Genomic DNA, 26,837 nt, shown 5'->3' on the forward strand with positions numbered 1-26,837 from the left:
TCAAAATCAATGTACAAAAATCACAAGCATTCTTGTACACCAATCACAGACAAACAGAGAGCCAAATCATGAGTGAACTCCCATTCACAATTGCTTCAAAGAGAATAAAATATGTAGGAATCCAACTTACAAGGGACGTGAAGGACCTCTTCAAGGAGAACTACAAACCACTGCTCAATGAAATAAAAGAGGATACAAACAAATGGAAGAACATTCCATGCTCATGGGTTGGAAGAATCAATATCATGAAAATGGCCATACTGCCCAAGGTAATTTATAGATTCAATGCCATCCCCATCAAGCTACCAATGACTTCTTCACAGAATTGGAAAAAACTACTTTAAAGTTCATATGGAACCAAAAAAGAGCCCACATTGCCAAGTCAATCCTAAGTCAAAAGAACAAAGCCAGAGGCATCACGCTACCTGACTTCAAACTACACTACAAGGCTACAGTAACCAAAACAGCATGGTACTGGTACCAAAACAGAGATATAGATCAGTGGAACAGAACAGAGCCCTCAGAAATAACGCTGCATATCTACAACTATCTGATCTTTGACAAACCTGACAAAAACAAGCAATGGGGGAAGGATTCCCTATTTAATAAATGGTGCTGGGAAAACTGGCTAGCCATATGCAGAAAGCTGAAACTGGATCCCTTCCTTACACCTTATACAAAAATTAATTCAAGATGGATTAAAGACTTAAATGTTAGACCTAAAACCATAAAACCCCTAGAAGAAAACCTAGGCATTACCATTCAGGACATAGGCATGGGCAAGGACTTCATGTCTAAAACACCAAAAGCAATGGCAACAAAAGCCAAAATTGACAAATGGGATCTCATTAAACTAAAGAGCTTCTGCACAGCAAAAGAAACTACCATCAGAGTGAACAGGCAACCTACAAAATGGGAGAAAATTTTCACAACCTACTCATCTGACAAAGGGCTAATATCCAGAATCTACAATGATCTCAAATACATTTACAAGAAAAAAACAACCCCATCAAAAAGTGGGCAAAGGACATGAACAGACACTTCTCAAAAGAAGACATTTATGCAGCCAAAAAACACATGAAAAAATGCTCATCATCACTGGCCATCAGAGAAATGCAAATCAAAACCACAGTGAGATACCATCTCACACCAGTTAGAATGGTGATCATTAAAAAGTCAGGAAACAACAGGTGCTGGAGAGGATGTGGAGAAATAGGAACACTTTTACACTGTTGGTGGGACTGTAAACTAGTTCAACCATTTTGGAAGTCAGTGTGGCGATTCCTCAGGGATCTAGAACTAGAAATACCATTGGACCCAGCCATCCCATTACTGGGTATATACCCAAAGGACTATAAATCATGCTGCTATAAAGACACATGCACACATATGGTTACTGCGGCACTATTCACAATAGCAAAGAGTTGGAACCAACCCAAATGTCCAACAACGATAGACTGGATTAAGAAAATGTGGCACATATACACCATGGAATACTATGCAGCCATAAAAAATGATGAGTTCATGTCCTTTGTAGGGGCATGGATGAAACTGGAAATCATCATTCTCAGTAAACTATTGCAAGGACAAAAAGCCAAACACCGCATGTTCTCACTCATAGGTGGGAATTGAACATTGAGAACACATGGACACAGGAAGGGGAACATCACACTCTGGGGACTGTTGTGGGGTGGGGGGAGGGGGGAGGGATAGCATTAGGAGATATACCTAATGCTAAATGACGAGTTAATGGGTGCAGCACACCAACATAGCACATGGATACATATGTAACAAACCTGCACATTGTGCACATATATCCTAAAACTTAAAAGTATAATAATAATAAAATAAAAAAATAAAAAAATCATATATTTAATACTCAATTTTAAAAAAAGACTTGGATAAACTATGGGAATGAAGAATGTTTTAGATTTTCTGAATTTTTATGTGCGTGCTTTAGAACTCTGAAATCAGTTTAAAGTGGTCTAACACTTCAACTCCTTCAAAATGCAACTGGTAAGGCTGACACTCACCATTTATATGAATGCTTACAGGAGCGAGATACTTTAACTTCATGGAAGGAAGCCAAGACATGTAATTCCCCTTTTAAATTTGTGGAGATTTATAAAACAGGTACTTTCTGATATATCACAAAGGAGAATTTGATCTTAATGATTTGCATGGATGTGAGAAAGAAGATAACTCAAAATTGGAATGGCTCTGATTCTACTTATAGGAGGTATCTAAAATAGTCAAACTCATAGAAGCAGAGAATAGAATGGTAGTTGCCAGGGACTGGGGAGAGGGAGAAATGGGGAAGTGTTCTTCAATGGTTATAAAGTTTTTTATGCAGGATGAATAAGTTCCAATAATCTTCTGTACAACACAGTACCTGTATTAACAACAGAGTATTGTGTACTTTAATATACATTAAGAGGACAGATCTGATATTGTGTTCTTACAAGAACACACACATACAAAACAACATGAGGAAAATTTTGGAGGTGATAAATATGTTCAGTGCCTTGGCTGTGGTGAAGATATTGCAGGTGTACACATATGTCCAAACTCTTCAGGATGTATATGTTAAATATGTGCAATTTTTTGTATATCATATATATCTATAAAGCTAAAAAATGAGATGCATCATGAACTTAGACTTGAGGCAATGCTCCTAAATGAAATTATATAAATCAATAACTAGACAAACTTTCACACAGATAAATCACTGAACACAGCGTGACATAAGAAAACATTCCTCAAGGGTTTCCTGCTCTTCTCTCTAAATTATTTTTGAAATGCAATCCGCTTCATGTTAATATGACCTGTACCACATACCAGATACCAAGACAGAATACAAAAGAAAAGGGGACAAAACCCGTGCCTTCAAAAATACTAAAACATTATAAAGATTAGTGAAAAAAATAATTATTCTGGTCTATTAATATAATATCTTCAAATGCATGGATTCTTATTTGTTAATACAGGCAATATTACACATTAAAAATTCTTAAAAATCAATGAATAATAATGTATACTAGCAAGTAAATCATAAATAGAAGATGCAAAAAAAAAACCATTGTTTGAAACAGTGTTCAGTCTCACTCAAGTAAAAATGAGAATTCAAACATAATGGAATGTTAATTTTATGCCTAGCTTTTCAAAGGTTTAAACAAGATGAAAATAATTCTAGCAAGTTGATACTCCACCAATGGGAATGTAAGCTTATAGCAATTCAGGAAGCTATTTCAACAGCCTTAAAAACATTCCTAGAGACTTCCGCTTCTAGCAAATAAAGTCAAGCCTGTAGCAGACCAACACTCCCACCAAAAACAACCAAAAAAGCTGGATAACATTTTTAAATCTCTTTGAAGACATCTGAGAGCCACAAAAGCAGGGAGAACCTGAGAGGCTACGATCTGAGAGAAATGAAGTATAGAAAAGTGAGGCGCTCTGCAATTCGGGTTATTTTTCACCTGAAGGCATGGGCTAATTCTGAAATGCTAGCTCAGAGGTTTTCTCAAGGCAGCTGAGAAACCAAGAGCCTGCAAAGTGGCAGCTGAAAGGATTAAAAGCTGCTGAAAAGCTTGAAAGTCTGGTAAAAGAGGCAGCTGAAATGCTGGGAAGCTAAGCAGAGCACAGTTTCAGTGGGCTGGAAGCTGGCGTTCTGGGTTCATGGAAAGGTTGGGGGAAACAATATCTGAAAGATGTCACTCTTGGAATAGGCATGAAGAAAAAATTGAATAGCCCTCATAACAACCAAATATCAGCCTCTAATTAGCTCAAGTTTAAGTTTCTTAATATTTATTAAGTTTCCAAATCAAGTATATTTTTAAGGCACAAACAGGATGTCAAAAGCACTGGCTATAAACAGAGATAAATTCACCAAAAGGTGAAATTATAAGAACAGAAAGGCAAGCCAAAAGGCAGAAGACATTTGCAATCACTAATGACAAAGGACTCATCCTTTGAATATATATATTTAAATGCCAACAAATTTATAAGAAAAAGATAAACAACCCAGGCTGAAAGATAGGCAAAGGATTTGAACAAAAACTTCACAAACATATCCAAACGGCCAAAACAAAACAATACAAAACAAAATCCACAACATATGTAAACATGTTCTTCCTCACCACTCATCAGGGAGATGAAAATAAAAATCATAATAAAATAAAAATCCAACAGAATGACTAAAGTTAAAAAAAAAAATATATATATATATATATATATATATAAAATATACCAAATACTGACCAGGATGTGGTGAAAATGAAACTTTCATTCACTGGGAGTGGAAATGGGTAACTAGATAACAGTACACTGTCTATGGTAAATTTGTAGTTATGCCTGCTGTGTTACCCAGTAATCCCACTCCTGAGTAATGAACAGAAATACTTAGATTTGTACACCGAAAGTTAAATACAAGTATATTCCTAGAAGCATTATTTGAAATATTAGAACAGCAAAAATGTCCATCAGTAGAACTGATATATCAATGTCATTATATTCATATAATCAAATACTACACAGCCATGAAAATGGGCAAAACTACTATAACGCAACACATGGATGAATCTCACAAATATAACATTGAACAAAAGACAGACACAACTATGTATATACAATATTATTCAATTTATATAAAATTCAAACACAGGCAAAATTCATCTATGTTAGTAGTTCATTGGTTACCTTTGCGGAAGAGTAGGAGTTATGACTGGGAAAGGATTTCTGGGAGGTTCATATATTCATTATTTTTCAAATTTCACTGAACTGTGCCCTTATGATTGGTGCATCTTTCTGCTTGTTATGTAAAACTTCAAAAAGTTTATGAAAAATATTAAAACTTCCTAGAAATTTTACTTCTCAGGATCCACACTTAAGAAATAATTTTATACTACCCAAAGCAATCTATAGATTCACAGCAATCTCTCAAAATGCCAATGACATTCTTCATAGAAATATTTTTTATAATGCTAAAATTTATATGGAGCCACAGAAGATCCCTTATAGCCAGAATAATCCTGAGCAAAAAGTTAAAAAAATTTCATGGCCAGGCGTGGTGGCTCAGGCCTGTAATCCCAGCACTTTAGGAGGCCAAGGCGGGTGGATCACCTGAGGTCAGGAGTTCAAGACCAGCCTGGCTGACATGGTGAAAACCCATCTTTATTAAAAAATACAAAAATTAGCCAAGTGTGGTAGTTCATGTCCCATAATCCCAGCTACTTGGGAGGCTGAGGCAAGAGAATCGCCAGAACCCAGGAGGCAGATGTTGCAGTGAGCCAAGATCGCACCACTGTACCCCAGCCTGGGCAACAAGAGTAAAACTCCCACTCAAAAAAAAAATTTTTCATGTACATCATAGTAAGAAATTTGAAGCAATCCTAAGGTTTACATTTAAAAAACAGATAGAATTATGTGATTTATAAAATAGAATGCTGTACAGCAACTAAAACTGTTTTTGAAGAGTATTTAATGACACGTGAAAATATTATGCCAGCATATTGAGTGAAGAAAAGGTGTATACATAATATGTTCCCACTATGTTTTGAAAATTTTTTCAGAGAATTAGAAGAGAACATATCAAAATATTAACAAACATCAGGGTGACCAGGCAACCCAAGAATGGGAGAAAATTTTTGCAATCTACCCATCTGACAAAAGTCTAATATCCAGAATCTATAAGGAACTTAAACAAATTTACAAGAAGAAACCAAACATTAAAAGTGGGTAAACGATGTGAACAGACACTTGTCAAAAGAAGACATTTATGCAGCCAACAAACATATGAAAAAAGCTCATTATCACTGGTGATTAGAGAAATGCAAATCAAAACCACAAGATACCATCTCACACCAGTTAGAATGGCGATCATTAAAAAGTCAGGAAAAAACAGATGGATGCTGGAGAGGTTGTGGAGAAATAGGAACGCTTTTACAGTTGGTGGGAGTGTAAATTAGTTCAACCATTGCAGAAGACAATGTGGCGATTCCTCAAGGATCTAGAACCAGAAATATCATTTGACCCAGCAATCCCATTACTGGGTATATACCCAAAGGCTTATAAATCATTCTACTATAAAGAGACGTGTACACATATGTTTACTGCAGCACTATTTACAATAGCAAAGACTTGGAACCAAACCAAATGCCCATCAATGATAGACTAGATAAAGAAAATGTGGTATATATACACCATGGAATACTACGCAGCCATAAAAATGAATGAGTTTACGTCCTTTGCAGAGACATGAATGAAGCTGGAAACCATCATTCTCAGCAAACTAACGGGAACAGAAAACCGAACACCGCATGTTCTCACTCTTAAGTGGGAGTTCAACAATGAGAATACATGCAGACATGGAGGGGAACATCACACACTGGGGCCTGTTGGGGCATGGGGGGACAGGGGAGGGAGAGCTTTAGGACAAATACCTAATGCATGCGAGACTTAAAACCTAAGTGAGGGGTTGATAGGTGCAGCAAACCACCATGGTACATGTGTATCCATGTAATAAACCTGCATGTTCTGCACATGTATCCCAGAACTTAAAGTAAAATAAAAAGAAAGAAAAAGAAAAACCCAACTAAATTGCCAAAAAAAAATAACAAAAAAAAAAACAAAAACGGGTAGATCACGAGGTCAGGGATGGCTGGCTAACATGGTGAAACCCTTCTCTACTAAAAATACAAAAACAAAATTAGCTAGGCGTGGTGGCGGGAGCCTGTAGTCCCAGCTGCTCTGGAGGCTGAGGTGGGAGAACGGCGTGAACCCGGGAGGCGGAGCTTGCAGTGAGCCGATATTGCTCACTGCACTCCAGGCTGGGCGACACAGCGAGACTCTGTCTCAAAAACAAACAAACAAACAAACAAAAAAACACATTTCTGACCAGTAGGACAGTCTGTGGTACATTTTCTCCAGCTTTTCTTTCCCTTATTTTCCAAATCTTGTAAAATGAGTAGTTTTCTTATAGTCAGAAAATAAAATCTTCTTGAACATTTCATATATTATAAATATATGTTAATATTTGCTTTCAATGATCATAAAACATATTCCTTAAAAAAAACTCTGTTCCTTAGGAAATACATTAAGACAGCAAAATAAGCATTCTCCTGCCTATCTCATCATGCCTGTTGTCCGTGGGTAAAACGAAATAAGGTATTTAGATATTTAGAAACTAGTGACAGGAGGAATTACTCAAATGTCAATTCTTAGTTAAGTGTTACTGTTATTATGCAAGAAATGTATTCTCATCGGTAAAGGGCACGTTTCTTATGAGAATAGGATTTTGTTATCCCCAAAAGAATAAAATTTAAATATGGTGCTTTACCTAGTCACTACTTTTAAGTGTACCCCATATTTCCTGCAATTACTTACCTAGTAATCTAAAAAAAGTCTTTATCTTTTCATATTAATCTCTAGGTCACCTTTCTGGTTTCCACAAATATTCCCTCAGAATCAATGCAATTTTTTTAAAAAAAAGCAAAACGAGCCAAAAAAGCATGCTTATTTTGTTATTTTCATGCTATTCCACTAGAATTTTTTTTTTCATCCAGCTTTAGCATTGAACTGAATTTCTGGGTAGAGCTCAGCATGCCACTCACTTTTTTAACCTGTTCCCTTAGCAACTCTGTACTCATCTGACCCCATATGCCTATCTTCACGATTAGACATTTAATTTTTCCTTAAGCTAGCACAAATTTCCAAGGACTTAAAATTAGTTTATCTAATCAAAACTAAATGTTTATACCATCATACTGGTGGTATTTCTTCTAAAAATGCTGGTACTCTCTTCACTGCCTCTCACTACAAATGATTTTGGCGTGTTCTTTGGAGGGAATAAAAAGTCAGTCGGGGAAACAATAGTCTATCTATTGAGCACTTCCACACTCTTCCTCCAGAAGCTCATTGTGCCCACCTTAGCAGTGGTCAGAGTGCCTGGTTGCTATTTACAAACTGTGTGTCACTGGGCAGGTTACTGAACCTCAGGTTTTTCATCAGAAAAATGGAGATGATCATAGTGCAGTTTAGCTCATGAAGCTATAGCAAGGATTAAGCGAGATAGCAAATGTTAAGTATTGACACATAGTGCTCAATAAATATGCACTAGCAGTTTCACTTAAGTCAGAAAAGAAAATCACATCCTCTACAACACCAACCCTTCAGTGACATTTAGGATTCTACTCCTTCATCCTTGCAAATGACTATTTTTCCATACTTCACCTCAAACTGAGTTTAAACCTCTTTCTCACTTCAAGATTCTGCACTGTGATTTTGATCAGATGCCTTCGTTTCTCTTCCTCTAACTTACCCTTTTATTTCAGAAAAGTGACTTTCAAGTATCCCTTTTCAGAACAAAAAAAGGTACAGCTTCTTTTCTCTTTTCACTACTTTAAACAGTGGCAGAATTCTATATATTTCTTACTCAACTTTCTAGGAATAGTCTACTACAACTATGCCCAGATTATTCCTCTATCCCCAGATGCAACTGTAGTCTGGCTTACTTGTTTTTCATAATAACACTTTTTGTTGCTGACTGTGATTATCCCTGAGAGCTCCAGCCAAGTCAATTCAACAAATAGGTCTCAGGCAACAATCATGTACCAAGACCATATACGACACGGTATCTACTAAAAACAAGTGAAAGACACATATACATATACCATGGTCTCCTCTTTCTTCCCACACCAGACAACATCACTATCTGAGACAGTTCAAGCATAATCTCTTGGCATAACAGACACATCTGGTAGACTCCTTACCCTACCACCCTACCTCTCCATCAACCAGGTACCTCATTTCCAAGAGTATAATAGAAATTTCACAGAACGTAGAATCAGAAGACCTTCACGACACCATCAGATACCTCAAATAACCTCATGATTGTATATTCAACAGTCAACCATACACACACACTTAAAAAAAAAAATCAAAGGATGGATCCTCAGTCCTTTGGTCCTGCACTATGTAAATGTAATGCATTACCATAGCAAATTCCAATAATGAACACAAAGAAAAATATAGAGTTATGAAATTTTTTCATGAGTGGGAAATTGGAAAATAACAAAAGGGAAACATCACTGAAATAAAGATCATTCTGCTCTAACGTACACCATTTCAAAATAGGATTGGTGAAGAGCAACGTTGACTCATCCTCAAAAAAACGGCGAATCTGTTTTGACCTTGATTCACTGCTATGATCAAAATAATTATGGTTAACTTGGGAAGGTTCCGAAAAAAAGGTTCTAAAGGTCATACTAAAAATACTTAGAATTTAAAAATCTATGAAATAAGACTCCAGTATTAGTATTCAAAGTGGCCACTAGAGACAAAAGAAATGTTAACAGCGTCATCATGCGCCAACTGAAATTACCTTCACTTGTCATCTTTTCCTGATACTCAGTCTTCCACCACACTATCCATGTATACTATATAAATCTTTGGCATATACTTTTCAACTTGACTTACACACTTCTTTAAATACATTTCCATCCTTCCCTTAACAAACAGTTGCTAAGCACCTGCTCTAGGCCAGCTTCTGACTAAGCACTGCTTGCAATGGGAAACAAACTGGATATATCTCCTGATCTTATGTAACTTACAAGTTTATCAGGGAGACTCACACTAAATACATGGTAGCTACTGGGTTATACCATGATGTATGTTCTGTGAAGAAAAACTAAGGATGCTACAAGAGTGAAAAACAGTGAAAACATAATTCCTCATTTACAGTCATGTACTGTTTAATGACATTTTAGCAAAGGGCAGACCACTATATGACAGTGGTTTCGTAAGATTATAATGGAGCTGAAAAATTCCTTTCATAAGATTATAATAGAGCTGAAAAATTCCTATCACCTAGTGACATCGTAGCCATCATGGCGTTGTAGTACAACACAATATTCATGTGTTTGTAGTGATGCTGGCATAAACGAACCTTCTGTGCTGCCAGTTGTATAAAAGTCTAGCACATACAGCACATAATACTGAACAAACATAATAAAGGATGTTACTGCTTTATGTATTTACTACTCTATATTTTTATTGTTATTTTAGAGTACTACTTATTAAGATTTCTAAAAGTTAACATAAAACACCCTCAAGCACATCTTTCAGGAAGTATTCCAGAAGAAGGCATTGTTATCACAGGAGATGATGGCTCCATGTGCTATCGCACCTGAAGACCTTCCAGTGGGACAAACTATAGAGGTGGAAGACAGTCATATTGGCCCTGTGTAGGCCTAAGTTATTGTGTGTGTTTGTGTCTTAGTTAACAAAAAAGCTTAAAAGTTAACAAAAAAAATTTAAACAGAAAAAACATATAAAGATACAATGAAAATACTTGTATACAAATGTACAATGCATTCATGTTTTAAGATGTTATTACAAAAAATGAAAAAGTTTTAAGAAATTAAAAAGTGTATAAAGTAAAAAATTTACAGTAAGGTATTATTGAAGAAATTTTAAAAATAAATTTAGTGTCACCTACGTATACTGTGTTTATAAAGTCTACAGTGGTGTACGTTAATATCCCAGACTTTCACGTTAACTCACCACTCACTCACTGACAGAGTAACCTTCCATCGTGCAAGCTCCATTCATGGTAAGTGCTCTATATGGGGTACCATTTTTTCTCTTTTACACCATATTTTTACTGTACCTATGTTTAGATATATAAATGCTTACAGTTGTGCTACAATTGCCTACAGTATTCAATACAGTAACATGCTTTACCGGTTTGTAGCCCAGAGGCAATAGCCTACACCATAATATAGCCTAGGTGTAGAGCAGGCTATACCACCTAGGCTTGTGTAAGTGCACTCTATGATGTTAACACAATGAAGAAATTGCCTCATGACTCATTTCTCAGAACATTTATGTGTCCATGTTTTCTTATAACACTCTCTAAATCTCATGCTCTATGATAGTATGGTATTATCCACTAAGATGAATCTCTAAGTAGTAGGCTAAAGACTAGTGTATTTTAGTTTTGAAGTTATAGTTTATTTGTTATAGTTTGGTAGGCAAAGAGTGGGAAAGAATAGGTCCTGGGGAATAAGAGCAGAAAGAAAATAAACAAAGACCAAAAACAGATGTCTTTCACTGTAAGAATAGATAAATTTTTACAATATGCATGTGGTCCTGAAAAAAAGTCTTCTAAAATCAAATTGCTGGCAAACCATTTTAAATTCAAGAATATTTAATGTTTCTTGAAACCTCACTAGCTGAAAGACTCTACTGAATCCTGTTATAAAGCAGAATCCATCTAACCAAAATCTAACTCCTCTAAAACAATCCCATTTCTACTATTTCTAAATTTTAATATTCAGTCAAGTTTTCTGTGCAACCAACAATTGGAAAGGACTACTCCAAGTAAAAGGGCTACATAATTATCATTCTAAATTCAAAGTACTGCATGTCACCTACCAACATAAACCCTGCTCACTCCCCACCAAAAATATGCCTTAGCAAAAAAAAAAAAAAATGTCTTAAAGAAAATCTGCACTATTCATTTTGAACTTTTCAAAATGAAAAAAAAAATTCAAAATAATAAAATGGCTGTGTTCCTAACACCAAAGAACAATTTATCATCATGCACCACAGTCACAAGGGAGAAAGGGTCCATTGGGAGGTTGTGGTGTTTGGCTGTTACTGGGTTTCTGATAGTATTGCAAGTTATTGTCCCACATAGTAAGACACCTGCCACTAGTCTTCTAGTTCTCTGCTCAAAGATTAAAGCATCGGTAAAAGCTTTGCAAGATTACAAAGAGCTGATGCAACTGATATTAAGGCTGGTAAGACCAAAGGCCCATAGGAAATTCAATGGCTCAGCGTTAACTGTGCACACAATAGTCAGAAACGCAATTCCTGGATTTTCTCTCAAAGGTGCAGAAAGAAAAGTATGAAATATTGTTTATAAATATCACTGCTTATACTTATGTAAAGTTTTTCCATTTGTATTATACCTCACTCATGCTCACTCCTCATTTTATTTCTTCTAGCAAATAGGGCCCATGAGAAATTGACTAACACCAGAAAGTGATGTGTATATGTGTATGTATGTGTATACTCAATATATATTCAATTAGGGCAAGAACCACTGCAACAATGTGGCCCAAATGCTGAGTTTGTATAATAGGTAATGAAACAAATGTGAAAATTCTTATATGCAGAATATTTATTACACTGGAATTGAGCAGGAAAAAAATCAGACTTGAACATGGGGTCTGGGAGAAACAACATTCAGTGAAATGATCAACTCTCAAGTTTGTATAAGATAAAAAAGAAAATCTCCCTCCTACAAGGGCCACAAACTAAATGGATTCTTTATAAAATGTGGCTTTTGATATGAGTGTCTTCTATCTACTAAAAAAAAAATAGCTACTAGAGGGACTGTTTTCAGGAAGTTTATTCCAACCTAGAATCTAGGTATGAGCAAAGATCTTACCAAAGTGAGATTCTTTTCTGCATGCTTCAAAGATTATTTCCATTTTTGGTGCCTGTTTACTCAAGGTGAGGAAAAGTAAAAGGACAAAAAGACTTTAAAACTGAAAATGTAAAAAGAGCACAGAAAATAGTAAAAGCTTAATTTTATGACATGGAAGCTTAATTTTATTCCATCATCACCTGATGAATGGAATCATTCTCCATAGATAATCAAGCTGAATACCTTAGTCTTTTTTTTTTATTTATTCAGCTTCATTTACTACTATACCTGCTTTTATTGTTAACCTATAGCAACTAAGTATTGAGAGATATAATGCTGAAGTTCTTCAACTCTTTCTAGTAACTAACTGTTCCTCACAACCAAGGCTGCATCCACATTACCCTATCATGTAGGATTAAAAGTAAAAATTTGAGGATGTTATAAAAACTAAAATATAAAAAATAAAAAGAATAAAAACAAACATTTCTTTAAAATGTTTACCAAGATGTACCATTTCAAATAAGCATAAAATAACTACTCATTTTTAAAAGTGAAGTACCGAGAAGAACCCTGCAGTCTGCCATCTTTAACTTGCTTTTGAGAATATAAACAAGGAATCTGTGAACCATGGGTGGCTTTTTAACTTTACCTACTACCATTTTAAAGGCAAAGACTAGATATATGAAGGAACAGAAAGCTAAATGTGACTGGCAATGTCTTTCCAGCTGGAAGATGAAACCAAACTTAAAACAAGGAGCTGGTAATAACTTTCTAAAAAACAAAATACAAAACTAAATACTAAATGACTGTAAACAAAATGAAGTCTGAGACTGAAATACAGAAAGTGCTGACAACAACATCATATACAGAAATTTCTAATTTATTGACAGAGAAAAATGTCAAATTAAAAATTGAAATTAAAAAGAGAAAGGTATTTTGCTATCATACTGTAATACATTAATGTCTGCTTTTTCTTTTCAAAAGCAAACACTCTACAGTAAGATTAGTTAAGGTCTGCTTATTAACCTGAATAACAAAGATATTCTATTTTATACATGTTTATGATCCCAGAAATCAAATAGTGTCTTTAGTATAGTCAAATTAAAAGCATTTGAGTTGCGATTACAGAATTAGAATATTCGTCAGAAGATCTTAATGGCAACTAGGGACTTCATGGGGCCAACATTTGCTAGAGTAAAAGTGAACAAAAAATAAACTCTACCATGTCAAAAGAAACGGAAATAAAAATTATATTTTATTGCATGAAGAAAATACATCATGGAAAAAAGAAAATAATCTCTCCCAAAAGATCTGTAACCACAAGGTACTTTTTTTTTTTTGAGATGGAGTCTTTCTGTGTCCCCCAGGTTGGAGTGCAGTGGCGCGATCTCGACTCACTGCAAGCTCCGCCTCCTGGGTTCACGCCATTCTCCTGCCTCAGCCTCCCGAGTAGCTGGGACTACAGGCGCCCGCCACCACGCCCGGCTAATTTTTTGTATTTTTAGTAGAAATGGGTTTCACTGTGTTAGCCAAGATGGTCTCGATCTCCTGACCTCGTGATCCGCCCGTCTCGGCCTCCAAAGTGCTGGGATTACAGGCGTGAGCCACCGCGCCCGGCCCACAAGGTACATTTTAAGAAATAAAGCATCATCAAACAGAAATCTGATTTAAAATGTGCCGACGTCAGTACACCACCCAAACTAGTAGGCAACAGCAAATATATTTCCCCTCTGGAGGAACTCACCTTCATCACAGGCCTGAAATAATTACCACAAAGTTCCAAGGCAAGTGAACACAGTCTGAAAAAAAAAAAAAAAAAAAAAAAAAAAAAAAAAACACAAAAACCTCAAAATAAAGCAACATGAGTGATTTAGAGCAAGGGGAAAAAAAGACAAACTCACAAAAGACTTCAGTTATAAAAATTATTAGACAAAGAATATAAAAATAATAAATGGGTAGAATTATGACCAGAAGACAAGCAGATTTGAAAATAAAGTTCTATATATGAAAAATATAACTGATATTAAAAACTAAATCGACAAAGTGGCATATTAGATATAGTTGAAGTGAATAAACTGCAAGTTAGAACAGAAGAAATTTTTCCAAATACAATCCAGCAAAAACAAGGAAAGATAAGAGATAAAAGAGATGAACTAAGGAAGAAAAACATAGAAAGTCTACCAGACATGGAATTAGAGTTCCAGAAGATCATAAAATTAATGAGAAAATATTCAAAAGGATTGTAAATAGAAGTTTCCAGAATTCCTGAAAAATGCTCGTCCTCAATGTAGCCTATCGAATGCCAAATAAGAGATGTTAAAATTCATACCCAAAAACATCAGATCAAAAATTCAGAATAGACAGAGATAATATCTTTAAGGAGAAAGAGAGTATCTTCAAAAGATCTTAGAAGGAACCAGAGTTTGGAAAGATAGATTCCCTGACAAAGAAAAAAATGAGCTTGACTGCTTAATTCTCAATGATAATAATAAAATTCAGAAGACAATGAAATGATATTTTTTGATACTTCCTTTCAGCAAATTAAATTAAAAGGATTGTCACAAACAAAAATCTCTCTCTCTTTCTCCCTCTCCTTCTCTCTTTCACACATACACACACTCACTTGGTAAAGGAAAATTAAAGGATGTATGTCAGGCAAAAGAGAAATGATCCCAGATAGAAGGTCTGATAGACAAGAAGAAACTGAGTGGAAAGATATTAATGAATAAAGGACTAAATATAACAGACACTGTATAAAGCAATAAAAGTAATTTCTAACCTGAGAGAGAAAAAACAGGCTAGAACTAAAATACTCAACAACAATGACATGCAAGTTGGAGGAAGGTATCATAAGAGTTAAACAATTCCTAAGAAATAAAATGCCACAGACTGGGTGGCTTGAACAGAAATTTATTTTCTCACAGTTCTGGGGGCTAGAAGTCCAAGATCAAGGTACTATCGGGATGCATTTCTGGTGAGGCCTCTCTTCCTGGTTTGTAGACATGTATGATCTTACATGGCCTTCCCTCTGTGTATGCAGAGGGAGAGAGAGATCTCTGTATTTCCAGAGAGATCTTATTGGATCAGGGCCCTACCCTTATAATCTCATTTAATCTTTATTACCTCCTTATAGGCCCTATCTCCAAATATAGTCATATTGGGGATTAGGGCTTCAGCACATGAATTTTGGGGGATACAATTCAATTCCGTAATAGAAGGCAAAGATATTAACTGTAGACTAGATAAAGATGAGTATATATTAAAATTGTCTGGGTAACCACTAAAATAAAGATGTAGAACTTATAGCTAATCTCCTGACCCCCCAAATAAAAATAGTTAAAAAAAAAAAAAAAAAGGTGGGGGCACAGGGTCAGTCTATCCAAAATAAGGCAAGAAAGGAAAGAAGACAAAGAAAAAGCAGAATAGAAAATACATAATAATATGATAAATAAATCCAAGTCAGTCTTCATTCTAAATATAAAGAGACTAAACTCTCCAGTTAAAAGCAAAGATCCAGCTATATGCTATTTACAAGAGACACATCTAAAATCATAAGGATATAGATCCAACTTTAAAGCCAACAAGTAGGGAAAGGTGTGTCAAGCCCATCATAATCTATAAGGGACCCTTTATTGTTGTATTACTATCAAAGAAAAAGAGACTTTAATTCAAACAATACTATTAGAGATACAGAAGGTATGATATATGACAAAAGGGTTAATTTCCTACAAAAATATTAAAAAATCTAAACTTGTATGCATCTAATAATAAACCTCAAAAACATATAAAGTAAAAGGTGAATTAACCAGATGAAAATAAATCCATAATTATAATCTCTCAGTAATTAAATGATCAAGTAGATAAAAACATCAAGAAGGATAAAGGTTTAAATAGCACATTTAAAATTTTCATCTTATAGAGATACACATGAAACTGCATCCAGAAACTAGAGAATACACATCGTTTTAAAGCTACACATGGAACACTTATTTGTAGAGAACACCTTCCATTGTCCATGGAGCCAACCTTAACAAGCATCAAAGAACTGGTAAGATACAGACCACATCCTCTGACCATGTCACAAATAGTTTAGAGATCACCTACAACCACAACAAAATACACTTAGAAATTAGGAAACATGACTCTCATTAACTCAGGGATCAAAGAAATCATAGAAAATACTTAGGACAGGCATGGTGGCTGATGCCTGGAATCCCCACACTTTGAGAAGCTAAAATGGGAAGACGGCTTGAGCCCATGAGTTCAAAACCAGCCTGGAAAACATAGCAAGACTTCATCTCTACAAAAAATAAAAATAAAAAAAATTAGACAGGCATAGTGGCATGCACCTGTAGTCCCAGTTATTCAGGGGGCTGAGGTGAGGGGATCGTTTAAGCCCAGGAGGTCAAGGCTACAGTGGGCCATGATCACACCACTGCACTCCAGCCTGGACAAAAGAATGAGAACCTGTCTTAAAAACAAAGAAAATACTTAGAACTGTATGAAAACAAAAAATTCGATAAGCAGCTAAAGTGATGATTCAAGGGAGATTTATACTCTGAATAAAGCAAGACTCACAACTGAGCTAAGCACTCAACCTAAAAAATTAGAATAAAGGCAGGAATAAACCTAAAAACATTGAAAAAAAGTAAAAATGAACATGTTAGAAACAAATATATAAATATTTTCAAAGAAGCAACTTTTGGCTTTGCTGATCATCTCTACTATATATTATATATTATATACAATAAATTAACAAACAAATTACAGCTATAAACAACACTGATTAATCTAAAAAATATAACAGTGAGTAAATGAAGCAAGCATAAAAGTATAAATATTTACAGTAGTGAAATTCCCTTTATGTAATAAAAGGCCAAAAACAACCACACAAAGAGGGTTGATAAAGCAAGAGTTGCCTCCATGTGAGGAATGAGTAGACAGAGGAATTCTAGGTGTATTTCTTAACTTTAGTAGTAAGTCCATGAGTATTCAATTTTTTAAACTTAAAGGTATGTTTTATGCAATTTTAAATGTACAATGTACATTACAATAAACATTCTTTAAAAATAACACGGCAAAATCAGTTTCTAAAGGATATTCTGAACTTTCCTATAAACAGTGAACATCCACAAGACCTCAAGAAAAAAAATTTACCTGTTTAACCTATCCATGCCTGTTACATTCCACACTGAAAATATAGTTCCTGTTATTTGAGATAGTAAAAAGGAAAATGATACTTACCTAAACAAAAAACGTATTTAGCACTTATCCAAGTGCTAAAACAGAGGTAAGTACCAGGTATTAAGGGAGCAGATAACCTAAGCCTGACTTAGAGAAAGGAGGAAAGGAAACTATTCCACAGTGAAGAAAACAATGTCTGGAAAACAGTAACTGTCCCAGAAAGCATGTTTGGGAGTACGTGTGTGTTTACCTTCTACAACCAAAACCAAATTCTAAAAATGAAAAATGCAAACATAACTGCATTCACTTGGAACACGTTTAATAGCTAAAGATAATTTTAGTTTCAAAAATAAAAGGGAGACTTTCTCTCTACATTTAGCCATCAGTGTTTAAGTTTCTACCTTTTCCTGACTTTTGCTCATTTTATAGCTCTAGTTTTGTTACTAGAAGTGACCACATGCTTCTGTAGTAGCCAGAGTGACACTCAACTGATTTCAAAAGGTAATTTCTGCCAAAGATGAAGTTTCGTATTATTGACAGAAAGGAAGAAAGACACAAATATATAGATAAAATATAGATGTAAACAAACACATGCGCATACACATACACACATAGCTCAAGGCTAAATTTTGTAAATTTAAACCTTCCAAATTTATTTTAAATGTTAAGAGTCCAGGAGTTGGCAGCAAAGTGCAGAAAACAGAATATTTTTACATCTTAGAGATGACTATACAGGAAATGACATTCATTCACTCTGTTATTCCACAATTATGTATCAATATGTGTGGGCAAGAGGGCAGATGGCAATACACTAAACTGAAATTGAAAAAGGGACAGCATTCTCATGACACACTCAACTACTCTACCTGTTTAGCTGGAGGTAACATTTACAGTTATAACTGAGCACTCATGAATGGTTTTGGATTGAGGCTAAAATCTCTATAAACTAGGGTTATTTCATTTGGAAAAAGCACTAGACAATCAGGTCTGGGTTCAAACCCTATCTGACTTGACTCTTTCATATTACACTTACCAAAAAAAAAAAAAAACTGTAGAAGATAAACAGGGAAGACAATGATTAGCTCTACAGATTTTATATTGGGAATAATAAAGTGCCTTGAGTGCAATGAAAAATATCAATGCCCTTTTATTCCTCCCCAAAAATTCTATGTCTAGGGCTTTACCCAAAGGGAATAACCATAGATACGTATAAAAATTGAGCTATAGCCAGGCACAGTGGTTCACACCTGTAATCCCAGCACTTTGGGAGGCTGAGGCAGGCAGATCACTAGAGGTCAGGAGTTCAAGACCAGCCTAACCAACATGGTAAAACCCCCATCTCTACAAAAAATACAAAAATTAGCCAGGCACAGTGGTGGGCACCAGTAATCCCAGCTACCCAGGAGGCTGAAGCATGAGAATCGCTTGAACCCGGGAGGCGGAGGTTGCTATGAGCCGAGATTGCGTCACTGCATTCCAGCCTGGGCAACACGGTGAGACTCTGTCACAAAAAAAATAAAAAATAAATAAATAAATAAAAATTATTTTTAAAAATTGCACTGTAAGATAGTCATTATTGTACAGCTGAAAAAAAATTATATCCCCAATAAATTATGATACATCCATAGAATAATATTATTCAGAATTCAAAATGTTACAGATCATTCCATGACAAGGGAAGTGGTTCATCTTTACGTGAAATTACAAAGCTATATATATACACTAAGGGCCATTTTTAGAAATTAAAATATCATAGCATTTTTCTATATGTATATAAAAATAGATACCAAAATGCTACTAAGTTATATCTGGGTATAATTCTTCTTTTCTTTTCTTTTTGCTTGTCTGGATTTTCTAAATTTTCTTTTCCTTCTTTTTCTTTTTGAAGACAGGGTCTTTCTCTGTGGTCCTGGCCAGAGTGCAATGGTATGATCATGGCTCACTGCAGCCTCAACCTCCAAAACTCAAGCGATCCTCCCACTTCAGCTTCGCAAGTAGCTGGGACCACAACCACGTGCCACCATACCTGGCTAACTTTTTTTTTTTTTTTACTTTTTGGAGAGACAGGGTCTCCTCACATTTCCCAGGCTGGTCTCCAATTCCTGGGATCAAAGAATCCTCCCGCCTCAGCCTCCCAAAGTTGTGGGATTACAGGCATGAGTGGCCATGCCTGGCCTCTAAATTTCCTATAATGAACAAGAAAAACTTCTAAAGTATGAAAAAAATCTATTATATCATGAGGGTGGAGGGTAGGAGGAGGGACAGGATCAGAAAAGTAACTAATGGGTACAAGGCTTAATACTTGGGTGATGAAATAATCTGTACAACAAAGCCCCTCAGCACAATTTACCTATGTAACAAACGTGCACTCATATACCTGAACTTAGGTAAAAGTTTAAAAAAAAACAGATTTGAAACCTTGAAATAGTAACTATACATGAACTATAGAAACAAAAATGAGAAGTTCTCAATATCACCAAACCTGTAAGTGGGTGCAAATTTATCCAATTTAGAGAAAATGGAGAAACCTGATACTCAACTTATACTCAAAACCCCTATCATTCAAGAAATGAATGATGCAAAAGAAGGAAAAACATCTGAAGAAGTGCTGAGTGGGAACAAGCTGAGAGAACAGACTTTCTGCTAGTGATAGTGTGAAGCTTTAGAAGGTATCATGGTTTATGCAGGGTTAATCAAAATGGAGTAGGAAGACCATGTGCTTCAAATACAGGGGAAATGGAGTAAGTTAAAATGATGAAAAGAATGGATCTTATTACAAAAACACACTTACCTGAACATTTTTCCCCCTTGAAGACAACGGATGTTATGCCTACATCCCAACTCCCTTTGTATCCACATCCCCCCAGGATCAACTTAGAGCAAAAAATCCTGCACCAGACAGCCTCAGCCAAATACCATACCAAACGCATCGGATAGATTTAATTGATTCTTAAATAATTTTCAGTTGAAACTCTTACTCTGATCTAAACTTCAGGCTTCTTTAAATGCCTACAAATGTTCTCTCTCTAAAGTTACCTATGCATTTGTTTTTGTTTTGTTTTATATTGTATAAAGTAGGAAGATGTAAAGATGCCTCACTTTAGGAGAAAGGTAACAGCTAGAATACAGAATCATATCCCTTCTGCACCAGCCTCCCCAAGGCAGATCCTTAGAAGTTTCCACAGAAAAGAATTTGCCTAAAATATTTTTCAAATGCTTTAATAACATAGATTGAGCTAAGTCAATTGAGAGAAAGAAGTTAACCAAGAAGCTTTGCTCAAAAACCCTAAAAGGTATGTAAAGCTTATAGCTATAATAACACATAAAGGTTTAAATTGAAAATGATGTAAGAATTTGAAAATGATCTAAGAATCAATTAATATATATGCCAGGTGATTGGTACAGTATCTGGCTGGGGGTGTTTTTAATCTAAATTGTATCTGGGAAGATGTAATTCTTTAGCATATCACTCAAAGGAAATGCTGATAATAATAACCCTATTATTAATTTCAATAGATGACCACTAGATTGCCCCCATACCTGCAAATATACCATCTATTCCCCAAGACCCGAGAGCTGTGTTAAAATTCAACTTTTCTAACTCTTCATTATGTTTGTAACGAACATGAATGAGCTTTCCTGTGCAGTAAGCTAGAGTTTCATGCTTGAGTTTTCTGAATCTTCTGTCATACAAACAGAAGTGGATACAAATCTTGTCCATATTTACTGGTGCAGAGGCTAGAATGCATTTTATCCTATGTGTCAAACTCAAAGCCTGAAACAGCTTGCTTTCAGCTTCAGAAACCATTTTTACAAGCATGGCATACCACCTCAAGCCAACCAAATCCTAAAGCATGTTGGGCTGCCCACACTTCAAATCATTTGGAATGTTCTCATGTTTTGTGGTTGCAAAAGTACCAATTTTGTGGATCATCTAGTTCAAATTAAGGGCACATCTAACCTTAAACAGAAAATTCCCAGGAAATTGAAACTATAATTGACCAGGATCACATCAGCTCTTACGATCTATGATCTCAGGCTGGTAGTCAAACATTTCAAATGTTATGTTTTGAAAGTTGAAGAAATGCAGCATAAACTCTGTGAAACTCATTAATGTGTTTTCAAGGAAACACTAAGAACTCATCCTAAATATACGTGTCATAGTTGCAAAAAAAGGAAAAAGTGCCACCTGCAACAAAGTAAAGGTGATTTGCAGCAAATATAAACACATTTCTGGTCAACAGCTAGCAAATTAAAGAAAAAAAACCGCCTAACGGATTACTTCATTTCATTTCTAATTTTCACACATAAGCTGAAATATAGCAGCTTCAGCTGTGAAACGCGGTAACAAATACAACAAAGGTGAATGAAATAGTTTTGCTTGTAGTAACTGGAGCACTGTATTTATACATATTGTTTTTCCAAGCATTAATGGGTCCCTCTCTCAAATCAAGTGCTTAAGACATCATTTCACAAATTGGAGTACCAGAACTTCCCCAAGGTTTGCCTCTCATGCCTTTGAGGTCTACTCTCTAAATCCCAGACCTATGAAGAATGTCCTAAAGGCTATTTTTGAAGTATTAAAAGAAGAAAACACTATACTGACAAACTAAATTTTACCTAGAATTTGCCTATTGAAGCTTAAGAAATGCCTGGTTCAATTATCCATTGGTGGGGTAATTCAATCCATTTGAATAGATAAATGTGGTTAGGATATGGCTCCCTGATCCAAGCCTTGTTAAGAGTTCGAGAACATACTGAAAACCAGTGCTTTTTAACTTAACTGATATTGACTAAAATGCTGAAAAGATAACAAGCCCTAGCAATAACTATTTTTAGCTGATCTTTCAGACCTAGTGTTCTTGGTGCACATGTATTATTAGGTCCCTAAATGGTTTTCATGTTTTTATATATTCAATAGCATATATGGATATGGTATATATAGTTATACTATATAAAGTATGGATACATAAATATAGATATATGTGTGATATGGATATATACATCTATAAATCCACATGTGTGTATCATTTCCAAAATACTCATTCACAAAACAATCATCCCAAATTAAATAAACCATATATAAAATCTCAAGGTGCTCAAATAACTCTAGGAACTAAGTCACATCCACTTAGGAACACTAAATTCTTACTTTCTTGCTTGTAGTCCAGCAAACTTAAGGTAAAATAGTAACTACATAGGGGTTTTAGTTATGTTTATTTTTCCTAAGCAAATTTTTCTCCAAGAATGTTCAGTTTGCTGAAATTTTCAGAAAATGCTTGAGATGACAGGTTCTTTTTTTCAGTTTCGGTACTGGTATATTTTACAGCAAAGTGACAAAACTGTACTTAGAGATGAAAATCTATATCCCAAACAAAATTTTACAGTATTACTGGTTATTCTGGGATGATCTTCTTCGAAAACTTCCCATTACAAACAATATGTTTCCTACACTATCCCCTGTCTGCCTTGGTGGTATACTTTTCGCACACAAAATTGTATGTAACACATATACCAGAAATACGTCAAGACACTCTTTTATTTAAATAAGCTCCCACATTCTGTTTTTATTGTTCAAAATGATCTGAATGCTCATAATTGATGTAATCAATTATGTCACTAAAATTTTGGCTATGCAACATTTTACAAAATATAGAGACTTTTCATCAGCACCTTCGATTTGTAGTTGGCAATGTGAGTGAATAAGGCAAACAGGAATAGAGATGTGGCAGAGAATCTAGGGGTGTGAGAAAATGGGGCTTCCTTTACCCATAGGACACGTGGGGAAAAAAAACTTATCCATGTCTGCAATAAATGTACTTTCATGTTAGGTTTCATTAAATGAAACACGTATTACATACCTCATCCATGGATTAGAATGTCTGAAGCAGTATCCGCTTATGCAAGAAACATGAGGTTTTTATCCATGATTCTTAGAAACACTACTCCTAGAACTGTTTGAAGGCTTCTTAATCTAAGACATAATGAAAAACAAGCTCACCCAATAAACAAAGAGAAATCCTATTTTAAAAACATATGGTTTAAACTCCATCCTACCTCACTAAAACCTGCATGCTACTACAGGGATGCCTGTATTCCCTAAGTGTCGAGACTCAGTCTCATCAGACTAAACGATCTCTTTGAAAATTTGGGCAAGCCCTGGGGGAAATTTTCATAAAGATATGTTGTTGGGTTTTTTTTTTTAAGCACTCTGAGCCTCCACGATATATTTTATTATTAAAAAGAAGAATGTTTCCGAAAAGGGGCAGAGGAGAGAAGACTGAAATCAGGGCGACGTTGAAAACCGGCCAAGAATGAAACACACACAGCGCCGCAGGCTGAACCACATGGAAGAGGGAACCTCTCCTAACTGTTGGAGCGCGAAGGGACCTTTCGCTCTCGCAAACAAGGTAAATTTCAGCCCTCAAGCAGCGAGACCACCGTGTAAAAGTTCAAGTGGAGCCCATCTCCTTCCTCTCACTCCCAGCACTGAATTCTCAACCAGAACAGCCCAGCAGGGAAGGAGCCGGCATGGGGCGCCCCTCTGCAGCCGACCGTTTTCCTAGAAGGCCTACCCGCTCAGACGGGCAGGGGAGGGGGGCGGGCGGCCCGGGAGAAACCGAGTCCCCGCCGGGCCCCCACCATGTGGCGCCGGCTAAAATAACTCCAGTCCAGCTGCAAAAATCCTCCCGAAAACCCAAGCTTCTCCCGCACAACTTCGGTCTCTCCAGCCTCATTCCCCCCCCCCCCCCCCACGCACTCCGCCAAACCGCTCGCCCTGCCCAGCGCGGCGGATGCAGGCGCTCCCCGCCCCGAGCGGCTACCTGTCCCGCGGGCCGGGGATCCCGAGCCTCACCTCAAGCGAAGGGCAGCGCTCCGGCGCCCGCGGAAGAGCCCAGGGAGCATGGCCCCATGTAGTCCCTCCCGGAACTTTCCTGACATAGCACTTCTCTCCTCCGCTGCAGAGAACAACGCTGCCAGCCGTGGGGAAGAAGGAGGACGGTGAGGAGGAGGTGGTGGCGGCGATAGAGGCGGCAGTGGCGGGAGCTGGAGCTGAAAGTGAGGAGCATCGCGGACGAGCGCCGCCGCCTCGCGAGCCGCCGAGGGGTTCCCGCCCCCAGGGTAACCAACGCTCCCTCTTAAAGGCGCCGGCCCCGGTTTTAGACCGGGAGGTGAGTGGGAGAAGAGGAGAAAGAGGGAGGAGGCAAGTAAAGAGGGAGGAGGCAAATAGAGACGGAGAGATCCCCGGAGACCACGCCCGAGCTGCCCCACGGCGGATCGCCGGCCCCTTTCGGCCGCTCCCCGCCCTGAACCCCTCTACACTCAGGTCGCGTCGCTCCTCCGCCTGGGCAAAGGCATCGAGGGTACCTCAAGTGCGCCCACCCGGCACTGGGGCAACCCTCGCCGTTGGCCTGCTCCCTGCACCCCGCGGCTGGCTCCCAGACGGTCGCCCCGCCCCTAATCGCTGGCAGTCCTTTTAGGGTCCTGGTTTCCCGCTCCCACGGCCCCCAAAGTGCACCTCCAGTGGCGACTGCCCAGTGGAATTGCGTTCCCCGAGGCTGCTCGCGTTTCTTCTTTGGTTATTCTTCATTTCCAACACAATGATGAGGGTCTCACCCAGGCGCCCCGAAGACTGAAATAACTAAAAGCCAGCTGGGGCCCCTAGACCGACGCTTGAAGGTGTCCCTGATGTGTGGCATGGGAGACTTGCCAGGTATCCTCCTTTACCCGGTGCTCTGTTCTCTTCCAATGGCCAATTGCCAGCTGGCCTCCCACTGGATTTCTAAAACGATTCACTTTCATCAACAGATGGGCTGTAAAGATGCCAAACAACTCAGGAAGACCCCCCAGAAAAAGTATCACCTTGAGACAGTAGAAAATGCTGCTTTCGGTGACAAGTGATATTTTCAGCTATTATCAACATACGTGATCATTACTGAGGCCACAGCCTCAGGTGGTGATGCCCAGGAGGCTCCCGGCATCAGCAGCTATCGTCACCCTAGGAAGAGACCACAGCAGCAGTGGGCATGAGCAGCAGAGGGTTGCTACTGTCCACGGACTTGTTTTTCTACCTCATGGTTCCAACCCTTGCTTCTTGGACCTATGGGGCTTCAGTATAGTGTTGTGCCGTTTGTACTTTGCACTGTGTCCTCTGTCTGAGGAGGTGGGCAGGCAATTTGGAGTTAAGATCTAGCCTGGGTTCCAGAGCACCAGTCCTAGCATCAAGCTCGGAGAGAGTGGCATTTCCTCATTCACACAAAGGCACTTGCGTATCACTACCCTGAGACTGGACCAGAACATCTCAGTTCTTTGCCTCCTGCCACCTACAGCTGTGAAACAAGCACTTGTGTTGAACTTGTAGAAGAAGAAGGCAAGAGGAGACTATGCAAAAGGTTGGAGAAACTTCTGTAACCAGATGGAGAGGAAATAAGCCCTGGGCTCAATAAAAGCAGGAGACATGGTCTTGCCTGGACCAAACTTTTAAGATGGGAAAGGAGATTATCAGTGAGCAAAAGTGAAGTCAGGATAGTTGGATGTGGCTGGCACACAACTCAAACTGAGTTAGCAGAACCTACAGCAAAGGGCATTGGAACTTATTGGTTCATATGTTTATAAATCCCACAAGTAGAACTGGCAAACACACACACACACACACACACACACACACACAAACATGTTCTTAGAAATCCTTTTTTCTCCTCCAGATGCTCAAAGAGCATCAGGACTCAATTTCTCTCCCTGTCTTCTTTGTGCTTTCATTGCACTGGTTTTATTTCTCTAAACAGAGGGAAGACCTACATCTCCAGTCTTAACATCCAACCTCCTTAGCAATTAGTCGCATCAGAAAGAGAGCAAGCTGAAGAATGTCTCACCAGACCCACGTGGATCCTGCGTTCATCTCTGAACTAACCATTGTAACTATGGGATGGAATGCACACTGCCAGACTGGGGTCATTTGCCTTTATCTACAAAAAGGTCAAGGGAAATAATTGTATGTACCCTTCATATATACCCAAACCACAGGGACCGAGTAGAAAGAAAGAGGTTTCCCAAAGGAAAATTAAAGTGTTGTTAATAAAGAAGACAAAAGAATGTTGAGTAGATAAAGACTATAAACGCCCATTACAATCCCCATTCCCCAGTATACACATATCACCACCACTGTCATCAAGGGGACTGACCACCTCTCTGCTCCTTTACCAATAGTCTCAGGATCAGAAGA

The 26,837-nt window shown here is 37.4% G+C and overlaps 1 protein-coding gene across 2 annotated transcripts in view; it reads right to left on the reverse strand.

Moving 5' to 3' along the window:
• GPR63 (G protein-coupled receptor 63) overlaps positions 1-24,566 on the reverse strand; it is a 56,293-nt gene extending 31,727 nt beyond the window's left edge. The window contains exon 1 of one of the 2 annotated variants that reach the window (XM_032155545.2): positions 24,471-24,566. The gene's annotated coding sequence lies outside the window, so the exon portion shown is untranslated. Of the gene's footprint in view, positions 1-23,475; positions 23,520-24,470 lie in introns of those variants that run through there. The other variant, XM_058435409.1, reaches the window with a different exon arrangement.
• Between the last annotated feature and the right edge of the window lie 2,271 nt (positions 24,567-26,837).

Source organism: Hylobates moloch, unplaced genomic scaffold, assembly GCF_009828535.3.
Source record: "Hylobates moloch isolate HMO894 unplaced genomic scaffold, HMol_V3 SCAFFOLD_2, whole genome shotgun sequence".
NCBI lineage: Eukaryota > Metazoa > Chordata > Mammalia > Primates > Hylobatidae > Hylobates > Hylobates moloch.